This window comes from Cavia porcellus, unplaced genomic scaffold (genome assembly GCF_034190915.1).
Source record: "Cavia porcellus strain 051 isolate PalLab524CR breed Dunkin Hartley unplaced genomic scaffold, mCavPor4.1 scaffold_25, whole genome shotgun sequence".
Classification (NCBI taxonomy): domain Eukaryota; kingdom Metazoa; phylum Chordata; class Mammalia; order Rodentia; family Caviidae; genus Cavia; species Cavia porcellus.
The window spans coordinates 50,916,203-50,936,227 of record NW_026947508.1 but is presented as its reverse complement, the minus strand read 5'-3'; the positions used below and the strand labels follow the sequence as shown (position 1 = coordinate 50,936,227).

Below are 20,025 nucleotides of genomic sequence, written 5' to 3'. Positions count from 1 at the left end.
AATCTGTGGGATGCAATAAAGTGGTCCTCCGAGGAAAATTTATTGCACTGAGTTCCCACATCAGGAAAACTGAACGAATACAAATAAATAATCTGTTTCTACACTTAAAATATATAGAAAAAGAAGAGATAGTCAAGCCCAAAGCCAAAAGAAAGGAGGAAATTATAAAAATGAGAGCAGAAATTAATGCAATAGAGACTAAGAAAACAAAGAATCAATGAATCAAAGAATTGGTTCTGAAGGAATAAATAAAATTGATAAGCCCCTAGCCAACCTTATTTTAAAAAGGAAAGAAACTCAAATTCATGCAATAATTAATGAAAAAGGTGAAATCACTACATACTCTGTGGAAATACAGAGGATTCTCAACACCTATTTCAAAACCTCTACTCTCATAGGTTCAATAGCACAGAAGAAATGGACAAATTCCTAGAAATATATAAACTACCAAAGCTGGGTCAAGATGTAAAACTGCTGAGTAACCCAATTTCTATTAATGCAGTTGAAAATCTAATTAAATCCTTACCAATAAAGAAGAGCCCAGGCCCTGATGGATTCACTGCAGAATTCTACCAGAAATTCAAAGAAGAATTAATGCTGACACTCCTCCGACTCTTTAATGAAGAATGAAAAGGGGAGAAGTTCTTCCTCATTCATGGAAGCAAATATTACTCTAGTACCAAAACCTGAGAAAGACCCAACTAAAAAAGAGAACTACAGGCCAATCTCCCTAATGAACATAGATGCAAAATTTCACAATAAAATATTGGCAAACAGAATGCAGCAAATCATCAAGAAGATTCTACACCATAACCAAGTGGAATTCATCCCAGGATTGCAGGGATGGCTCAACATATGTATATCAATAAATGTAATCCACCATATCAGTAGAGCCAAAAATAAGAATCATGTGATCATTTCTCTAGATGCATAAAAAGGCTTTGATAAGATCCAACACTTATTCATGATAAGAACCTTACAGAGAATTGGAATAGATGGTCTTTACCTCAATATGATAAAGGCCATCAATAACAAACCAACAGCCAGCATCACATTAAATGGCCAAAAACTGAAAGCCTTTATCCTAAAATCAGGCACAAGATAAGGATGTGAATTATTACCATTCCTATTCAATATAGTGCTGGAAATACTAGCCAGAGCAACTAAACAAGAGAGAGAAATAAAAGGAGTAAGGATAAAAAAAGAAGTGAAATTATTATCTATAGATGACATGATACTCTACAAAGAAGGCCCCCAAAACTCCTTTGAAAGACTCCTAGATATAATAAATAAATTTAGTAATGTAGCTGGATACAAAGTCAATACTCAAAAATCAATAGCATTCCTATACACTAACAAAACCATTGATAGAGAAATAAGAGAAGCCACAGCTTTCATAATAGCATCCAAAAAATTGAAATATTTAGGAATCAATCTAATGAAAGAAGTAAAAGATCTATTCAGGGAAAATTATAATATCCTGAAAAAGAAATCAAAGAGGACCTCAGAAAATGGAAAGACATCCTTTGTTCATGGATAGGAAGAAAAAATATTGTGAAAATGGCCGTTCTCCCAGCATTGTTATACAGATTTACTGCAATCTAAATCAAAATGCCACTAGCATACCTCATAGAGAAATCACTCCTAAAATTCATCTAGAACCAGAAGAGGCCTAGAAGAGCAAAGACAATTCTAAGCAAGAAAGGCAAAGCAGGAGACATCACAATCCCTGACTTGAAGTTATACTACAAAGCTACTGTAATAAAATCAACATGGTAGTGGAATAAAAACAGACCTGAAAAATCAATGGAACAGATTAGAAGATACAGCTACAACTACAAACACACTCAGCCACCTTATCTTTCATAATGGGGCAAAACATGTTCACTGGAATCAAGGTAGTCTCTTTAAAAAATGGTGCTGGAGAAATTGACATTTCATATGCCGAGAACTAAAACTGGACCCATGCCTATCACCATGTACTAAACTAAAATCTAAATGGATCAAAGATCTAAATATTAAATCAGAAAACACAAATGTGTTGGAAGACCAAGTAGGTACAAATCTTGAAGACATAGGGGTAGGCAAAGAGTTCATGAACAAGAATCAAACTGCACAGGAAATACTTCCCAGAATGAATAACTGGAATCACGTCCTGTTAAAGAGTTTTTGCACGGCCAGGAGGTGAACCAATGGCTCTCGTGAGCCTACCAGCACATGGGCTGAGAATCAAATACCACTCACCCATCCCCATCTCTTGGGGGGATGACCATATACAATATAGCAAATATGGGTTATTTCCTTCCATGTTCTGTTTGAAGGCAAAGGTTGTTTTCACTGTTTTGTTTTGTTTGTTTCACTCTATTCAATACTCTCTTTTAATTGGTTTTATAATGTTCAGTTGTTGATTTGATTTCACTGTACCTAATTGACTGGACAACTATTGTGAAGATAACGAGATATACCATAGTACCTATTCCTACCATCCCAGTATCCTACTGTGAAGTTCTGCGCCAATTTCACTGCATTGTCTCAATTGGCTTTGTTCTCTCTTATTTTGGGAAAAAATCTTAGTGAACTGTCCCTCAGACAGAGGACTTCTGTCTAAAACATATAAAGAATTTAAAAAAATCAGAGCCCCAAAATTCAAAGACCCAATCCAAAAAATGAGCATCTGAGATGAATACACAGTTATCAGATGACGACATACAAATGGCAAATAAATACATGAAAAAATGTTCATCATCATTAGTCATTAGAGAAATGCAAACTAAAACAGCACTGTGATTCCATCTCACTCCAGAAAGAATGGCCAGGATAAGAAAACTACCAACAACAAATGCTGGAGAAGCTATGGGAAAAAAGGAACTCTCCTGCACTGTTGGTGGGAGTGTAGACTGGTGAAACGACTGTGGAGGTGAGTCTGGAGATACCTCAAAAAGCTGGATTGGAAGTCCCATTTGACCAAGCTATTCCACTTCTGGACATATTCCCAGAAGAACTCATTACATCATACCACAGTGATATATGTGCACTCATGTTTATAGCAGCACAATTTGTAATCGCCAGATCTTGGAAACAACCTAAGTGTCCATCAACTGAGGAATGGACAAAAAAGCTGTGGTATTTTTATACAATGAAGTAGTACTCAGCTATAAAGAATGATCACATTGAAATATTTATAAATAAATGGACGCAACTTGAGACCATACTCATAAGTGAAATAAATCAAACTCACATGTATAAATACTGTATAGTCACCCTAGTGTAACAAAGGTAAGAGTAAGTAAGATTTTATGCTAATCATGGTTTCCCATTATAATGTTTTGAAGTCTTATAATGTTTTTATTCATTGATTGGAATGGCTTTGTTCTATTTGATTTTATTATGTGTGATGGTATGAGCAGCTACTTTGAAGAAAATAAGACTTTGTGGCAGCCATTGCTGATTTAATATCATCTTGCTTTTAAGCCCTACCGTGCTTTTGTTCTTCTGTTTCCATTGGTTCTACCATGTTGTGTCTTATTGGATTTTAATATGTGTGACAGTATAAACGAATTTTTTAAGGAAAATGAGATATTATAGTAGCCATTGTTCATTATCTGTTATTTGGTTTTGAATGTCCTGTGATACTTTCATTTTCTTAATGGTTTTATACTATTTTGTTATGTTTGATTTTATTGTGCATGAAGGTGTACTCAACTATTTTAAAGAAAAGAGACATTATGGTAGCTACTGTTGATATCTGGTTGTCTTATTGTGAAGTGCTGTATTGCTTGCATTGTTTTATTCAGGTTTGCTTTGTTCTGTTCTCTTTTGTGTTATTCTCTTTAAAATTAAAAAAAAATAGGCAACCAAAATGAATAGACATTTCTCAGTGGAAGACGTGCATGACCAGTAAATGCATGACAAAATGCTCATCATCCCTGGCCATCAGAGAGATGCAAATTAAAACTACAGAGAGGTGCCATTTTAGCCCAGAAAGAATGGCTGTTTTCAAAAACATCTGCAATAACAAATGCTAATGAGGATATGGGGAAAAAGAAACTCTACTACACTGTTGACTGGAATGTAAACTAGTAAAACTACAGGTAGAAATCAGTGTTGAGATTCTTCAAAACACTAAAAGTTGAAATTTCATTTGACCCATTATATCCCTTCTAGGTATCTCCCAAAAAGTTTTAAAATCATTATGTGCAGTGGTAAATTTATACCCATGTTTATAGCAGCACAATTTATAATTCCTAGTTCTTGGAAATACCATTCAACAACAGATGAATGGATACGGAAAATCTGGTACTTATACACAACAGAGTAGTATATCTTGTCATGAAAAAAGTAAACAAGACATTCATAGATAAATGGGTACAACTTAAGAATATAATGGTCAGTGAAACGCCAGACACACAAGCTAAAGTATTTCATTATTTCTCTTCTATGAGATGATATAAAGATAGAAAGATAGATAATAGATAGATGATAGGGAAAACAAAATAGAAGAACAATAGATAGGATGTAGGGAAAAGTTCAACTACTTCCACAAATTACATATTCATTGTTTTAAAAATATTTCAATGTATATGCTAATTTGTTTCACTTATATGAACAAGTTACCTTAGTTCATTAAAGAGAAAGTTTGTGTTATTATCTATTTTTTTGTAAGAATCTTTTTTGCTTTAGGTCTTGTATTTAGTAACTACTTTGAAGACAATGATATAAAGAGTAGAAATTATTAGCATTCTCTTATTTGCTTATCAATATTTTTAATAAAATAAGTAAAAAGAAAACTTGTAATTTAGGGCTGGGAGTGTGGCTTAGTGGTAGCATGCTTGTCTAGTATGTGCAAAACCCTACAGTCAATCCTCAGCCACGCCACCCCAAAAACAAAAGGGAGAAAGAAGGAAAGAGGAGGGAAAAAAGAAAGAAACCTATACTGTCTCTTGGGCTGTAAACGACAGGTGTGAGAAACACGGACATCTGGGTCTGAACTCGTGTGTCTACACCGGTGGTGGTGAGCCTACAGTATGCATTTTGTCTGCTTTTCAGAGATTAGCATGTGAGTTGTTTTTTTCTAAACTAAAATCTCAGAATTCAGGTTTAACTGCATGTTGGCACTTTGTGACAGAAAAGTGAGGTTTCCGTTACAGTTTGGGCGCTCGTCTCTAAAAGGTTCGCCAGCACTGGTGTGTACTGTTGCATCAGCTTGCTCTACTGGAACATCCTAGTGTGTTTGCTGAATGAGATGAAGCAGAGAAGGGAAAGAAAGAAAGAAAGAAGAGAGAGAGAGAGAGAGAGAGAGAGAGAGAGAGAGAGAGAGAGAGAGAGAGAGAGAAAGAAAGAAAGAAAGAAAGAAAGAAAGAAAAAGAAAGAAACTAAGAAGCCTACATTTGTTATGTGAATGCACAAGGCTTTGTTCAGGCCATTTCACATGCACCCTTACAGAGTTCTCCTACCAAGAGTAGGAGGTCGGTGCTCTGATTTTAGGATGTGCATGATGAAGATCAGAGAGCTTGCCCTTCACCAGGCATCACTTAGGAGTGACCAGCATCACAGCTTTCATCATCCCAAGTCGACTTGACTCCTCAGAGGACGGCTGAGCATGGTGCAGTAGAACGAAGCCAGAAGTTGTCCTCCTTCTCTTAGGTTTTATTAAATCTGAGCATCTGCTTCTCACTCTTGCACTGCATTTCCTTCAATAATAAGCCTGACTTTAAAAGATCACTCCTTCAAACGTTATCCTTTTCTGACAGTCTTACCCTTCTACACCCGCCCCGCCACCTCTTCTCACAGCCCCAGATTCAGACTCCAGACCTGCTTGCTGGGTGCCTTGGGTCAGCTCTCTTAGCCACCATGGATCTTCGTCTGGTGTTGAACAAATTGTGGCCTCCCATCCCTGCCCTCCGCATGCCGACAGGAAATTAAGACCTAAGGGAAGCTCACCTCTGACCTTTCATTCACTTTTTAATAAAAGCAAGCAGAGTCACTCGCATGTTTTACGCCAGACTCAAGAAGAGACAGCTTAATGGGCCTTTGAAGGAAAACCCACCTGCCCCATTTGCTGGTGCTTTTTTCAGTGTGTTGCCCTGTGAGCCAATCACAGGCATGTTTGTGTCAGAGGCAACCCAGTGCCCAACGCGAGGAAGGCGCTCATAAATACTGACTGTGCTCAACGAACACCAGTTGTTCTTCCAAAGTGAATGATTGAACCCTTATCCTATGGAGCAATACAAATTAATGATGATATTTTATATTTTTTGTATCAATTTTTCTTAAATTGTTGGTGCATTTTATGTGATACATTTATTAAATATGGCTCTTTGAGAAAAAAGCCCAATGAAACTAGCTTAAAAAACAAAGGGGGAATTTATTAGCTGATGTAATAGCCATGATTATTGAGCTGTTTAAGAACCTGCCTCTTCCCTGTCTTGGCTGCTTTCCTCTAAACTGCCTTCACTCTCAAGCAAGTTCTTGTGGCAATACACCGGCCAGTGGCATCCCCAGATGCATCTTACCCATCTGGTGATCTCTGGCGGGAAGGCAAATTCTGCTCCTCCAAGAGCCCAGTCAGAGTCCTGGGGCTGCCTAATATGTGCTCATTTCCAAAATATTTACAGTAGTTACGGTGGTCACTCTTTAGATCTGGGTCATAGTTCTAACCTTGGAACCAAGAGAGGGGCTCAGTTTCCTGAATGACATAGACTGAGACTGGAGGAGGGGAATCCCCAGAGAAAATCTGGTGGATACTCCCAAAAAGGCTGAACAGGCAAAACATAGATCCATCATATATTTGGTAGAGTACACATTAATTTAAGAATCATAAATCCAGCACGTAAAATTGTAAGTTTGATTTTGTGGGGTTAGATAAAAGCCATGCCATCCTTATGTGTTCTACAATTGAGGAAAATGGGTTTTGAATTAGAAATTACACTCAAAAAGATTCTTCTAAGATCTCTTTCACATACCCATGGGTAAAAGTTGTAATTGCTTATATTCTTATTTGCACACAGCCCAAGGCACTGTTTGTGCCCACCAGGCCACAATTCAGGATGAATATCAGATATTGTATATTGGGAATAGATTGTTTAATAATAAAATTATTCTGTTCCTATAAAATATTCCTATAGAATGTGTAGGAGCTTTTAAAACTAGTAAAATGACTTAACTAGAGATGCTGAACTGGTACAGAGTTACTTTATGCTCACAGGATAGAGATGCACATGTATCCACTTTAATATAAAGTTCTGGTCAGCTGAGTAAGTGGAATCATGATGTCTGCTTGGGTCTGTGTCAGCCATGTTTCTGATGACCACCTTTATCCTTGAAGCCCCCTGCATTCCCCTTTCCATGTGGGGGTGTAATTGGCCTCTTGTCTCATAGCAAGTGGAAGGAGGAGCCAGGTACCCACTCAGGTCAGACATTTGAGCATTTCAAAGAGTATCTAGCATGCCTCTGTTGAGTGATCTATGGCTTCTCTTATGTTATGTCTTTAGTCACACCCCAAAATATTTACACATATACAGTTTGTTTGTAGAAACCATTGGAGGAAAAAACCTTCAGGACATCCTGAGAAGCTGTAATGACAATGTCGTTCAATCTGACTTCTGTGCCCTTTGTGTATTCCATACCCATTTTCAGGCCCGATTCCTGTGTTTTAACCCCTAGGGACTGTAAACAGAGAAGAAAGGGAAGCCTGCATGCTGTGAGTGTGTGGGGTGTGTGTGTGTGTGTGTGTGTGTGTGTGTGTGTGTGTGTGTGAGCAAGTGTGTGCGCGTGTGTGTGTATTCTGGGAGCTGCTGGGTGGGTGCTGGCCTCAGAGCCATTCAGCAGGAAACTGGTAAGGGATGAGAGGCCAGGAAATTGCCCAAGGAGAGGGCATCAGTGCTGCATGACAGGAAGAACAGTGTATGAGAAGTGTTCTGACCTGGCTTGAATCCTGGTCCTACTGGTTCTCTTAAATCACTGAACCTCTTAAATCATATCTCTGTTACTGATGCTGAGCATCTGCTTCATTACACTTCATGCCTCTAGGAGTTTTGTTCGGATTGAGTGCAGTACTGCCCGGGAAGCTGCCTAGGACATTGTGAGGGCTGCTTCCTTCCTGAGCGAGGGACTCCACCCTGTGTACTGCCCCCACTTGCTTACTGAGGATCACCTCAGGTCTTTCTGGGATCTAAACATAGGCTTCATGTAAACAAGCCTTTCTTTTATTTCCTATTTAAGTTTCTTCTTGTGCATCAACTGCTTCCTCCAGGGTCTCCCATGTTCTAGATTCTGTACTTAGTGCTGGAGATGAGGATGGCAGTGTGGATGTACAGAAAGGAGCATGGATTTGGGATTCAGGCTGGGTGTGAGTCCTGACATCTGCACAGCTTTGGTACAATCAGCTCACCTCTCTAAGCATCCAATTTCTTCATGATTTCCATGATTTATGGGAATTTTGCAGAGTGCTAGACAATACACAGAACTCAGCAAATAGCTATCACTTTCCCTGAGCCATTTTTCCTTGCTATCTGAAGGCTCAAAGTATAGAAGCAGGAATAAGGTATTTTTCATGATTTTCCACAGCAGGGAAGAGATTAAGTGATGAGTAGAGGCTAACCTCCCAGAGAGAGAAAGCTGTGACTTTACCAAGCCCACATGGCAGAAAGCAGGTGTAAGTCCAGTTTTCTTTCTAGGAAGCTCCAAGAAGGTAGAAATCTTTTAGCTTCCTAAGTTATTGCTTAGACCTGAGTTTTTAGAATGCTTCTTGCCATGAGTGAATTTTCAAAATAGGAAGCCAGGTAAAAAATCTCACACTAATTGAAGGAGCATATTCAGAGTACTGGTAGGAATGGAGAGAGATAGAGACAGAGACAGAGACAGAGAGACAGAGAGAGAGACATAGACACACACACACACACACACACACACACACACACACACACACAGAGTTTCTCAAAGGAGGTAATTAAGTGTGTATCAGGGAGCAGGATGGACAGTGCTCATCAGCTGTCCAGGGTACGGTTGGTCCTTTGTGGCTTCCTTCCAGGTCACCAGGCAGTACATATTATCTTGCTATGCCCCAGTCATGCTGTAATCTGCCTCCTTGACCCTCTCTTTCTGTTTTGTTTCCCTCCCACAGGAAATGCCCTCAGTGTCTTCGTGTCTACTTCCGCATAGCCCTACGGTGAGGACGCCCTGGAGCATGTCTTGAAGCAAGTGGTGGGGATTCCTCCATCTTAGGCCCAGTCACAAACCTCAAAGATAGCAAGTCCCAACCCTATGACCTGTGGCTCCTACCTTAACAGGAAATGGATTGCCACCAGTGGGGTTAAATGGAAGGTGTAGAGGTGGGGGGATCAAAGATAATCAAGGTTGAGCCTACATCTAGTGACAAATGTCTTTATGAGAGTAGCATGGGGATATTTAATACAGAGTGAAGACAGAACCCCAAATGGCCAAGATGCACAGACTGGAGAGAGACAGACACAGGCCAAGAATGCTTGGGGTCTCCAGCAGTCTGGGAAGGGCCAGAGCTGTTCTTCCTCACAAGCACCCGGAGGAAGCTGAGCCCCACCTGTTTCTTGATTTCAAACTTTGGCCCTGAAACAGAGGATTGATTTCTGTTGTTCTAATCCTCCAAATTTGCAATAATTTACTACATTACCCATAGGAGACTAACAACTGTGCTCTGTTTTCCCAAGAATTCTCTTATTTTGAATACTACTGTGAATACAGAGGCTTCATTTTTAGCAAATGGTCTTCTAAAATAGTCGCATCCACATAGCAAGATGTCCCTGGCGACAGACATGTCACAGCTATGAAGTCCTCTGAGACCGCCCGGGCCCTGGACTGTGCTGATAGACGCTGAGAGGCAGAGCGAGGGCACGTGCCCAGGACCGCTCACCAACTTCAGCTGCAGCCAGGAAAGAGACCTCACTCTAGAGCCCGCTCTCGTCCTGACTTCCATCATGCTCTGTCCACACAGGTGGCAGAGTTTCCGGCTGTGACAGGAAAGGATCTGCTTAAGCTTGCTTGACCAACTGACCATTCTTTAGAAATGAATTTTGGATTGTCCCTTTTTCTCTAGTTCACAAAATGCAAGACACATGTCAGGGGATAGAAAGAGGGTTGGTTTCCTTCAAGAAACAGATGCCATTAAATAGGTTTGGTGCAGGAAGGCAGCCTGACACGCGGTGGTGAAGAGTGTGGGCTCTGGGACCAGGGCCTGGCCCGAATTCTGCCCCTGCCACTTTCTACTCTGTGCACTTGGCAGAGGTACTTGCTGGGTGACTCAGTTTCCCCAGCTTAGGATAAAGACGGAAACAGTACTTCCTGCAGACCACTGTGAACAGTGAGTGGGAAGTTGCATGTAAAGATGTCTTCCCCAGTGCCTGACCACTATCATGGGTTCCCTATTTTACTCTATTATTCTACGTCACATTTAATCTTTTCAGTATCTCTACTTGGCTATTTTACAATGACTGTGGAATTTCTTCAGTAATCAGGAAAACCAGTAAAGATGACAAACTGTCTGCCTGGCAGTGAGCAGAGCCTGGTGTGACGCATTGCATTCTGTTAGTGCTCTTATCAGACTCCCAGAGCTAATGGGAATATCTGGGCCTCTCTTCTGGAAGATGCATGACTATAAATGTTTGTTGAATGAATATATAAACAAGATCAAAGGCTATGTGATGCTGGGGAAAGGGAGGTGAGTCCATTTCTTAAGAAAACCCTGACCCGGACCATGGCTTGATACTTAGGAAAACTCAGAGACCAGCAACCCAGTCCCAGGCCAGAGACCCTAAGCCCTGTAACTGGGGCAGACAACTTGAGCTTGCTTTTAATCCCTCTAACTTGCAGGCCTTTTGTGGGGCTGACATACTGTTAAAGATACAAAAGTATTGAATATCAGAAAGCAAGTCAGGCAAGAACAGTTTTGCAGAGAGTTCCTGTTGTTTATCAAGTCCAACAAAGAAAACTTTCATAATATATTTCAGTTTTGCTCATTTCATTCCAGTTTTTAATTTGTATGGCCATTACTTCCTTCTTTTCTATTGGCATTTTAGCTGTTTTTGCTGATTCTAGTGTGGCTTTTCCCCATGTAGCTAGCAGAATACCTTCCTCTAACTTATCTCTGCCCTTGAAAGTCTGTCGGGAGGGAATCTCATGATTGCTCCTTCTCCCCTGCTGCGTGATGCAACAGAAGAAACAAAGCATTTGTCAGAGTACCAAGTCTTTGGTTGTGCCTAAAGCCCCAAAGGGAGCTTTGAGCCTTGTTCTCTTGGACCAGCTGCTGAGACGTCACCCTCTGCCCTGGGATGGGGGCTTGGGGGGACTCATCCTGCAGCACATGGCAGCTCCAGGCCCCTCACCTGGGGTCCAGCCCCTGGTTTCCAACTCCAGTACAGACCTGGCAAATAGCTAACATAATTTGACTTGATGTTTATCTTTTGTTGAGTGTATTTCTGTACTTCTTCCTTCTAGCTACCTCTGGCCAGTTTCCTTTTGGGCTGACATTCTGAGCCTATCTGCACTTTCAGGAGGAAGGGAATGATCGCCTCTTTCATTCTATATACTGAGAATTGTACTAGTTGAATGTGGCCCCTGCCTTTATGGAGTCTAGAGCTTAGCAAAGAAGAAAGTGTGTGTTATAAACCCAGCATTATTAAATAGACTTGTTATATACTGTGGAGCATGTAAAAGGCAAACTTCTTCTCAGATGGAACTTGGAGGAAGGCCACCATGAGAGAATGCATCTATCTGAGACTTATCAATGGACAACACTCATAGAGCATGTGTCAAATTCTAGAGTACCTGCTTAAAAGGGATTCCTCAGGTCAACCCAGAAAGCATATAGTCAGACTGGAGATAAAGCCAGGCTGACTGGAGGCAGCTCCATGCAGGGGCATAAACATTCAACAACTCTGTTATTCTGCCTGTGCCACCTTAGGTTGTGTGATATTTGGTAAGTTACTTGTCCTGTCTGATTCGTAATTTCTGTATCTGGCAAATAAAATGATCATCTCTCAAGGTCATGGTGAAAAGCCAACACAGCAATTAAAATGAAAGTGCATTGGAAACGGCCAACATTATGGATCAAAGGGAGGGAGGTAGTCATAGGTTATCTAAACTAGCATTGAGCTGGAACAAGGAATAGAAAATGCTAAAAAATTATGTTGCTTATTCTTTCCAGGACTGCTCCTTTCAGTGCCTTGATTGACTTGAAACTTCAGGATCTTTAGTGTCTTACAAATGCATATGCCTTGTTTATGATATTTTAAGCATTAAGAGCTGTTTAAAAAATTACCATCTACTTGGCTAAGTTATCTCAAAGAAGGCAGCCTTCTTTCTACATAGTATCACTGGAATTCTAGTTGCTTGGCTTCTTGGAACCCAGTGTCTCCATAAACCTCTGGGCCTAGGATGGCTATCTTCTACTCTGGTTGCATGTGACATTGCAAATGGATTATTGGATTGAATTCTATGCATCAAATGGCCAATCATAGGCTGGCAGAGAGCAGCTGGTGTGGTCTCTGCAGAAATCACGTTGCATTTTGAGTTTATAAAAACTGTATTGCTGACACTAGTGTGGAACCAAGAACATCAAACATCTCAAGGGCTCGGAATAAAGATGAACCTTTGGGAGGTTATCTAGTGTCAGCACAACAGACATTTAGCTGTGTTTATCACAAGATGAGATGGTAAACATGTGGCCTCAATCCCTGGATGCTTTGACCCTTGGGTATTTTTGGAACACATATGCATGAAGCACAGCAAAGCTGACCGTGTTGCATTGCCAATTAATCACAGGTCACTCCCAGCTTGAGGTGCAATTGCTGGTGTAGTCACTTGTGAGCAAAGCTAGAGAGGAGCACAGCCTTTGGGTGGATCTCAGGTAGCAGAGGAGATCTGGGGGTGATTATTCCCCTGCACACTGCCTGCTTAATAGCTAATAACTGCGGGTGCAAAACATGTTGTAAAGTTTAAATTCAACAAAAAACTAACATGGTGTCTGAATCACAGTGAACACTTGGTTTTGTTACTTATAACCATCAAGGGCATGGGAAATAGGAACTAAGTTCATCAAAGATCAAAAGGCCTGGGAGAACAACACATTCTTTTTTTATGTTTCCTACAGCATTTCCTCATAATCACTTTAGGCTGAGTACCAGAGATGTTTTCCTAGTTACAGAGGCCAAATCACAAGCAAAGGGCAATAGGAACAAGCCATCCTTGGAATGTGAAAATGGCAGATGCCCAAATGCCCAGCTATGTATGTGCATGTGTGCTTGTATTTGCTCCTTGTGTGAATGGGAGAGTGTGTCTGTGATGCATCATATGTGATGCATGCATGTAGTGTGGTATGTGTGCAGTGTACAAGTGTGGTATTCACAGTGTGCAAATGCTGTGTATTTTTGTGTGAAGAGAGATAGTGTACATGTGTTCATGTGTATACACATCCATATACTATGTATTTGAAATGAAACTTTTCAGTTGACAACCTCCAAAGCTCTTTCTGGCTATAAAGCTGTGTTAGTTTGGTTCTATACAACAGGAATTTGGAGAAGGCTGAGATTGACAAGAAAGGTGTATGATACATGTCCTGAGGACCAAGTTCCATTGAGGACCAGTTTCCATTGAAAGTCTATTACACTGCATAATTTTCCAAGTGCCCTGTGTCCCGGAGTTTTAGTATTCTTGTTTTATAGATAGACAAGAGGTAACAGAGCTATCCACAGTCATGTAATTGCAAAGTGACTGGGCCAGGTCTTAACCTGGTGACGCAAAGGTCAGCTAATCTGAGAGAATGCAGGGCTCAGGCAACAGTGCAGGTAAAGCTGAGGAGCTCCAGCCAGAGCATGCAGTGAAAGCCTACTGAAATTTAAAGAGAAACGATTACCCCAGAGATCCCACGAGAGACCTTAAGGGAGTAATATTCTTCAAAAGCCTCTTATTTTGGCCTTCTGGGAAGACTGAGAGGGAAGAACACGGAAGTCAACTTCCAGAAACAGATCACTCTACACACCCTCTATTCAACAACAGTGCGCCGGGCCAAGTCAAGAGCATTCGTGATTATATTCCCTTGGGTGTCTCTTTCCAAGGACAAATTTTAGATTCTATGTAGGACTAGAGTTTGGGCTTTCTTTTTTATTGTTGCACCCGGATTTTGATGGCTATCTGCAAGGGAAACAGACAGTGGAAACTATTTCATTGGAACTGATGGGAAAAACACATTTTCACAGTGACCTGAATAGCAAACCTTGGTGTTTGAAGTCATTACTGTAATCATGCAATAGTGGAAGGAGAAGACTGAAAAGAAGGAGAGAGAGAGAAAGAGAGAGATTGAGAGAAAATTACAGGGTGGTGAGAAATTTCCACTATTAGCTCTTCCTGAAGTTTTCTTCCTGCATCTTACCTGGACTGGGACTGTATATGTGGTTAGACTTCAGCTAGAGGAGCATACCTAGAGCTGGCAAGGGCTGCCCAGTGCACTGCATGCCTCATCAGTTTCTCTGTTTTTTATTCTTCATTTACTAGTTCATGTCCTCTTTCAGACCCACTTTCTCTTTTTCATATCAAGCTGTGAACTTGGAGCCAATATTAACTCAAAGATGAGTCAATACTTTGCAGCCTAGTGAAGAAGAGTAGTATAGAGGATCACAGCTTGTGTGGTAGTGCTGGAGTGAAGTGATACCGAGGTCAAGATCTCTGAGCTTCACTTTGTCATGCTTATTTTGTACTAGGAAAATGCTATTATGGACAGAAGATGTTCCCTGCCATCTGTGGGCTTTGCTCTAAGAAAGAAATGACCTTCTTAGGAGATTCTTGAATAAACAACCCTAGGGCCATAGAAAACCAAGTCTTAATTATTGACAAGGTCAATGAGTGGGAGTCACAGGAAGACAAAATGTGCTAAGCTTCTGAGTTTGCAAGGCAAGTTGACAACAGCCAAGGGGTTTGTAGAGGCTGCAGTTCCTGTCTTCTGAGCCAGCATCTCCTGATGTCTGTTTAGGTGGCAGTGCCCCTTACAAACATAGAGGATATCAGAGGGGAGCAGTCTGTGAGTGAAGAAAGTTAATCTTTATCTTGAATTCAATTAGTTTGACATTCACACAATACATGAAACCCCTATTTCCCAGGAAGGCGATCCACCCCGGCAGACCAGGCACATGCACAGGACTTGTAAAGTCTTGGTTGCAGACCTAGCACTGCCATCCTTGCCCTCTTGCTCATCTTCAGGGGCCTTTGTCTATCTGTTGTCCAAGCCCATACTCCTGTTTCTAGGGAAAGAGACCACAAGATGCATGAATTCAAACTTCTTGCAGGTCAGGCTGTATTCCCGGATGAGTTAAGTCCAAATTAATCAGAACAGGATGCTCAAGTTCTCCTGAAGGAGAGATGTTTTTGTCCAGCTCCTAAAGATCTGTGGCTATATCAGATGCAAATCATTTTGCTGTGCATTTGGCTACCCCCCTAGTTGGAGAGAATGTCAGGGTAAGCAGAGCCGAGAGGAATAGGGATCTTGGTACCTACAGTGCTGGACTAGCTGGACATTCTTTAGCCTTTGTTTTACCTGAGGTCATTTTCAGCAGGCAAGTTAAACTGGGATGAGTTAAACAATCATAAGGAATCAGTTCCGGAGAAAAATCCAGTCATAGACTTTTAACATGCATTTTGCTTGGACTGTGGTAAGATTCACATTTTTGGCACCCACTAACCTTTTCAGCATCCTTATTAAATGCAAAGTTTATGTTATGTTTGTGTTATGATTTCTATCCAGATGCCACCCCAGATGCCATGCACTCATGGGCAGGGCTTTGGGAGGTGCTTGGATCATGGGGCCCTATCCTCATCAGTGGATTGGTATAGATGAGCTAGTCTACCCATGAGTTGATAGCTAAAGGTGACGTTGGAAGGCAGAGCCTGGTCAGAGGAAGTGAGTTTTAGGATGTGGCCTGCATCTCTTTCCTTTCTACTCCCTTCACTCTTTTTAATTCCTAGATTCCGTGAGGTAAGCTGCTCACCTCCACCACGCACCTCTGCCACGCCATCCTGCCTTGGAGCCAGCCAACTTCGAACTGCACCGTATGTCAAAATAAATTGTTCCTTCCTTAAGTGTTTGGTATTTTGTTCCAGTAATGAGGAAAATGACTAAGACAGTTTCTGGACCAGGCTTTCCTGGTTCTTCTCTCATTCTGAAAATCTGAAAAAAAACCTGTGATGTGGCAGGATCATGAATGTGCTCCAGACCAGTGATCTCAGATTCCAAGACATGAAGAGACTTCATTTTAGAACTGTGTTGTCCAACACAGCAGCCGCCAGCCACCCGTGGCTATCCAGATTCAGATGAGGTAAAACTAAATGAAACTAGGTGCTCAGTTGCTCAGTTGCACTGGCCACACTTTACAGTACACATTTCTACTGTGGCTCAAGTCTTTGTCTTCTGTACTGTTTCCAAAACAGCAAAGTGAAAATAAAAACAGAAACACATAATTTCCACATCAGGACATTAAACATTCACAGGTGGTCTGTAGGGGATATTTCTTCCTCTCCACAACAGGAAAAGAAACACAAGGGAAGTCCCCCAGCCACGAACTCTCACAGGTCCTGGGAACAAGCACCCTGACTTTGCTTAAACTACAGGACACGTGGGTTTAGGACATCCACTCGGAACCTGTGTGTCTCCACGAGGGACAGAGTCAGGAAAAACGCATGGTCATGTCACCAGCATTGCTCAGTGGTCCCACCAGTGCCACTCCACCTGTAAATACTACTTTAGGGTGGGAGAAGTAGGCTGGCATGCTGTGTGTGTGTGTGTGTGTGTGTGTGTGTGTGTGTGTGTGCACATACCGGGGCGACTTTACCCAATATGTACTATGTTTTATGATCTTCACAGATTTAAGACTTCGCTGTGAAGAAAGGGAAAGGGGAGGCTATTACATGGGAAAGAAAGAGAAAAAGGTGCAATTGATGTGGGGCAGGAAGCAGGCCTGTGTAGATTTAATTGGCCTTGTTTTATAGCATTTAGCTCTGTTTTCACAGGGTAGCAATGAATAGGCTCATAAAGGTAAATCGTTATTCACGATTATTGGGCTGGGAGATGAAAGTTTCATTGTTATTCTTCCTTGGAGCTCATGTGGCCACTCTAAATATTGGCTCCTTTTAGCCTCAGGGACTCAGAATTTCAGAGGAACCACTTTCCGGTCTCATAAGAATGATCCAACATGTTTGCAAAGTGACTCCAGTTACAAAGCATTACTCTACGTTATCCCAACTGCTATTTGAGCTTCAGAGTAATCTCATAAAGTGTCCAGTCAAAATTATTATTCCTATTTTTCTAATGAAAAACCTGAGCCCTGGATTACTTAAGTGAGATTCCAGAAATAGTCAATTGCAGACCTAAGAAAAAAGAGATGAACCCAAATATTTACTGCTTATCAGCTCATTCAGCTGCATTGTGGAAAAGGGTCAGATCTTAGAGAGGGGTCATATTTGGCCACAGTCATTCATAATGGGCTCTGCTGACCACGAGTGGAGTCAGAATCAGAAACTGAGATTGCCAGTCACTAAAACTAATGTTCCTATGCATTCTGCCACTACTTCTCTGTGTAGCATAGCCAGGGGGAAAGCTTTAAAGGAGAGAAGTCCTTGGCCTTGATTAGCCCAAACCACTGACAAACCCAACATTATGCAAATTGGGACCCACCGCATGAATAATGGTTCACATGTGTAAGACACTTTCAAAGGTGCTTTGCAGAAATTTTTAAACCTTCACAACAATCTTGTATACCAGATTATTACTATTATCACTCTCATTTACAAATAAGGAAGTCAGGAACAAGAGGCCAGTGCTTCCTAGGGTCACACAGCTCGGGGTGGCAGAGCTGCAGTCCTAACACTGGCCTGCTTTGAAGGACTGTCCTCTGGTCACCCACATCCTTCCCTGGCTCACCTTTGTATCATGCAGATCATTTCTACCAGCCTGCGTCTTAACCAGTTTCCACTCCAATTATTTATATATGAGATAACCAAAAAGTGCAATTTTTAAAATTATTCATTTGTATTTATTTAATTATAAAAATGACAATTTTATCAAATTTATTCAACAAAGAATCAACTGAATGAAATGATACTTGCTCTAGCCACCCTTGGGTTACTCATTGTATATACAAAAGTGCTCCCTGAGTGCTGGTCAAGGCAAACTGTTAAGGGGTTAAATTTAATCTGCTCTGCCTCACTCTCATAACTGATGAAGGAAAGTTCAAAGCACTCAGCCTGCAGCTCAAGGACCTCACATTTTCTAAGTCTCTCTCCTTCTGCTTCTCAAGACACGTCCCTGCACCCGCCTTTCCCTCAGCACCCTCTACTGCTCTCCATTTCTTCAGCTGGGTCTAGGACAGCATTTTCTTCTTCTGCCTGTGGAGAAGTCTGTCCCTTTTACAAAGCCATCTCAATTGCCATGAATTCCACATGCCCTTGTGGAGCTCTCTCATGAGTGTGGCAGGCCCCATGTGCCCTCCTAAGACCCAGATGATGACACTTCCCTCAGCTGCCCCACCCCAATTTAGAGGCCCAGATGAGGTCTTTTTCATCAGCAGCTGGCCACAGGGACTGATACATCATAGACATAAAGCAGACCGGAACGAGCATTTCCTTTAAACACAACCAAGTCTTGTATACCACAGTATCTTCCAGAGTAGCCACCAAGAAGGTGGACAGTGATGATGGGAAAGGCAAGGATAGACTGCCTGGGAAGCAATCTTCTGGCTTCAAGACTGATTATTTCGCAGTTAGGTCTTATTTTCAGGAAAACATGGCATAAATTGCTTCCTCTGATGTCTGCCCATTGGTATAATGGACAGCTCAGGGTTTGGAGTCCAGTGTATCTGGGTGCCAGTCCACCATGTCTACATTGAACTGCAGAGCCTTGAACAAAAATGTATTTAGGCCTCTAGACCCTCTCTTTTTCCCAAAGTCATGATGGGACCACCTTTCCTGCAGAAAGAATAATCGAGATGGAATAAGGAGGGGGACAGGAAGAACTCCAGGCAGAGAGCTCACGATGAATGCTCATGATTAGGCTCACTGCCATCCTCACAGTTTACACTGCCTCTGGACAATGCATATTCAGCTTAGATCTGCATTTGGATACCCATCCAATTTTGTGGCTGTAGAGTTTAACTTCTCACCTTGAGTTTCACCATGTCATTTCCCATGTTTGTCTTACTGTTACTGGAATTGACTTCATGAACCTTTCCTTAAGATGTTTCTATGCTGTAAGAGGCGGTATAAAGGAGAAAGAACATGAGACAGAAAGGAGCAGAGGAGAGGGAATGAGGTTGAATCCAGTCCTTAAAATACTTAGTCAGCCTTCTGGGACTTGTTTCCATCATTTGATGGTTAAGGAATGTTTGTCAAGATAAGGTGTTGGATTTCTCAGTGCTTAAATGCATTTTATGCAAAAACTTCTTATTGTCCTCTCTTGAGATATCGAATACTTTTAAAAGTACAATTGATTATGTATGCAAGTGTATCCTTCCTCCAACACACACACACACACACACACACACACACACACACATGCCCACATACCCAAACCCTCAGAGCCTCAGGAAACCCACAGTTCTGTTGTTTGAACATGTTTTCTTTATTCAAGTGGTTGTTCGCAAATGTTTTCTGATCCTAACAGCAGCAAAGCTGAGGCAGCCTGTCCTGGTGGAGACTGCTGTTTACTGAAATAAATTCCACCTCCTTTTTTGTTTAGCTTTTCCTTTGTAAACAATCAAAACCAACTGGCAGAGTCTGGGAGCTTGTTTCAGTTCCATGTGGTCTCTGGCTTTCTTTCTCTCTTTTTTTCCTACTCAGCTGAAGTACAGGGCATGTTGTGTACCCCAAATTCCTTGGCAAGGGACAAAGAATCCTGTGAAAGGTTCATCATGAACCAACCCTATGGGAAAAAGAGAAACAGTTCATTTTGATGCTGAGCTCAGGAATAAGGAGGGTCAGGTTAAGGAGAAGACCCAGAAATCAAATCTGAAATTC

At 41.4% G+C, this 20,025-nt stretch overlaps 1 long non-coding RNA gene across 1 annotated transcript in view; it reads left to right on the top strand.

Moving 5' to 3' along the window:
- The window catches only part of LOC106026305 (uncharacterized), a 36,737-nt gene extending 20,639 nt beyond the window's left edge, over window positions 1-16,098 (top strand). Inside the window, exons 4-5 of the long non-coding RNA XR_001199924.2 lie at window positions 9,122-9,166; window positions 15,985-16,098. This is a non-coding gene — a long non-coding RNA (uncharacterized LOC106026305). The remainder of the gene's footprint in view (window positions 1-9,121; window positions 9,167-15,984) is intronic.
- The last annotated feature ends 3,927 nt before the right edge of the window (window positions 16,099-20,025 follow it).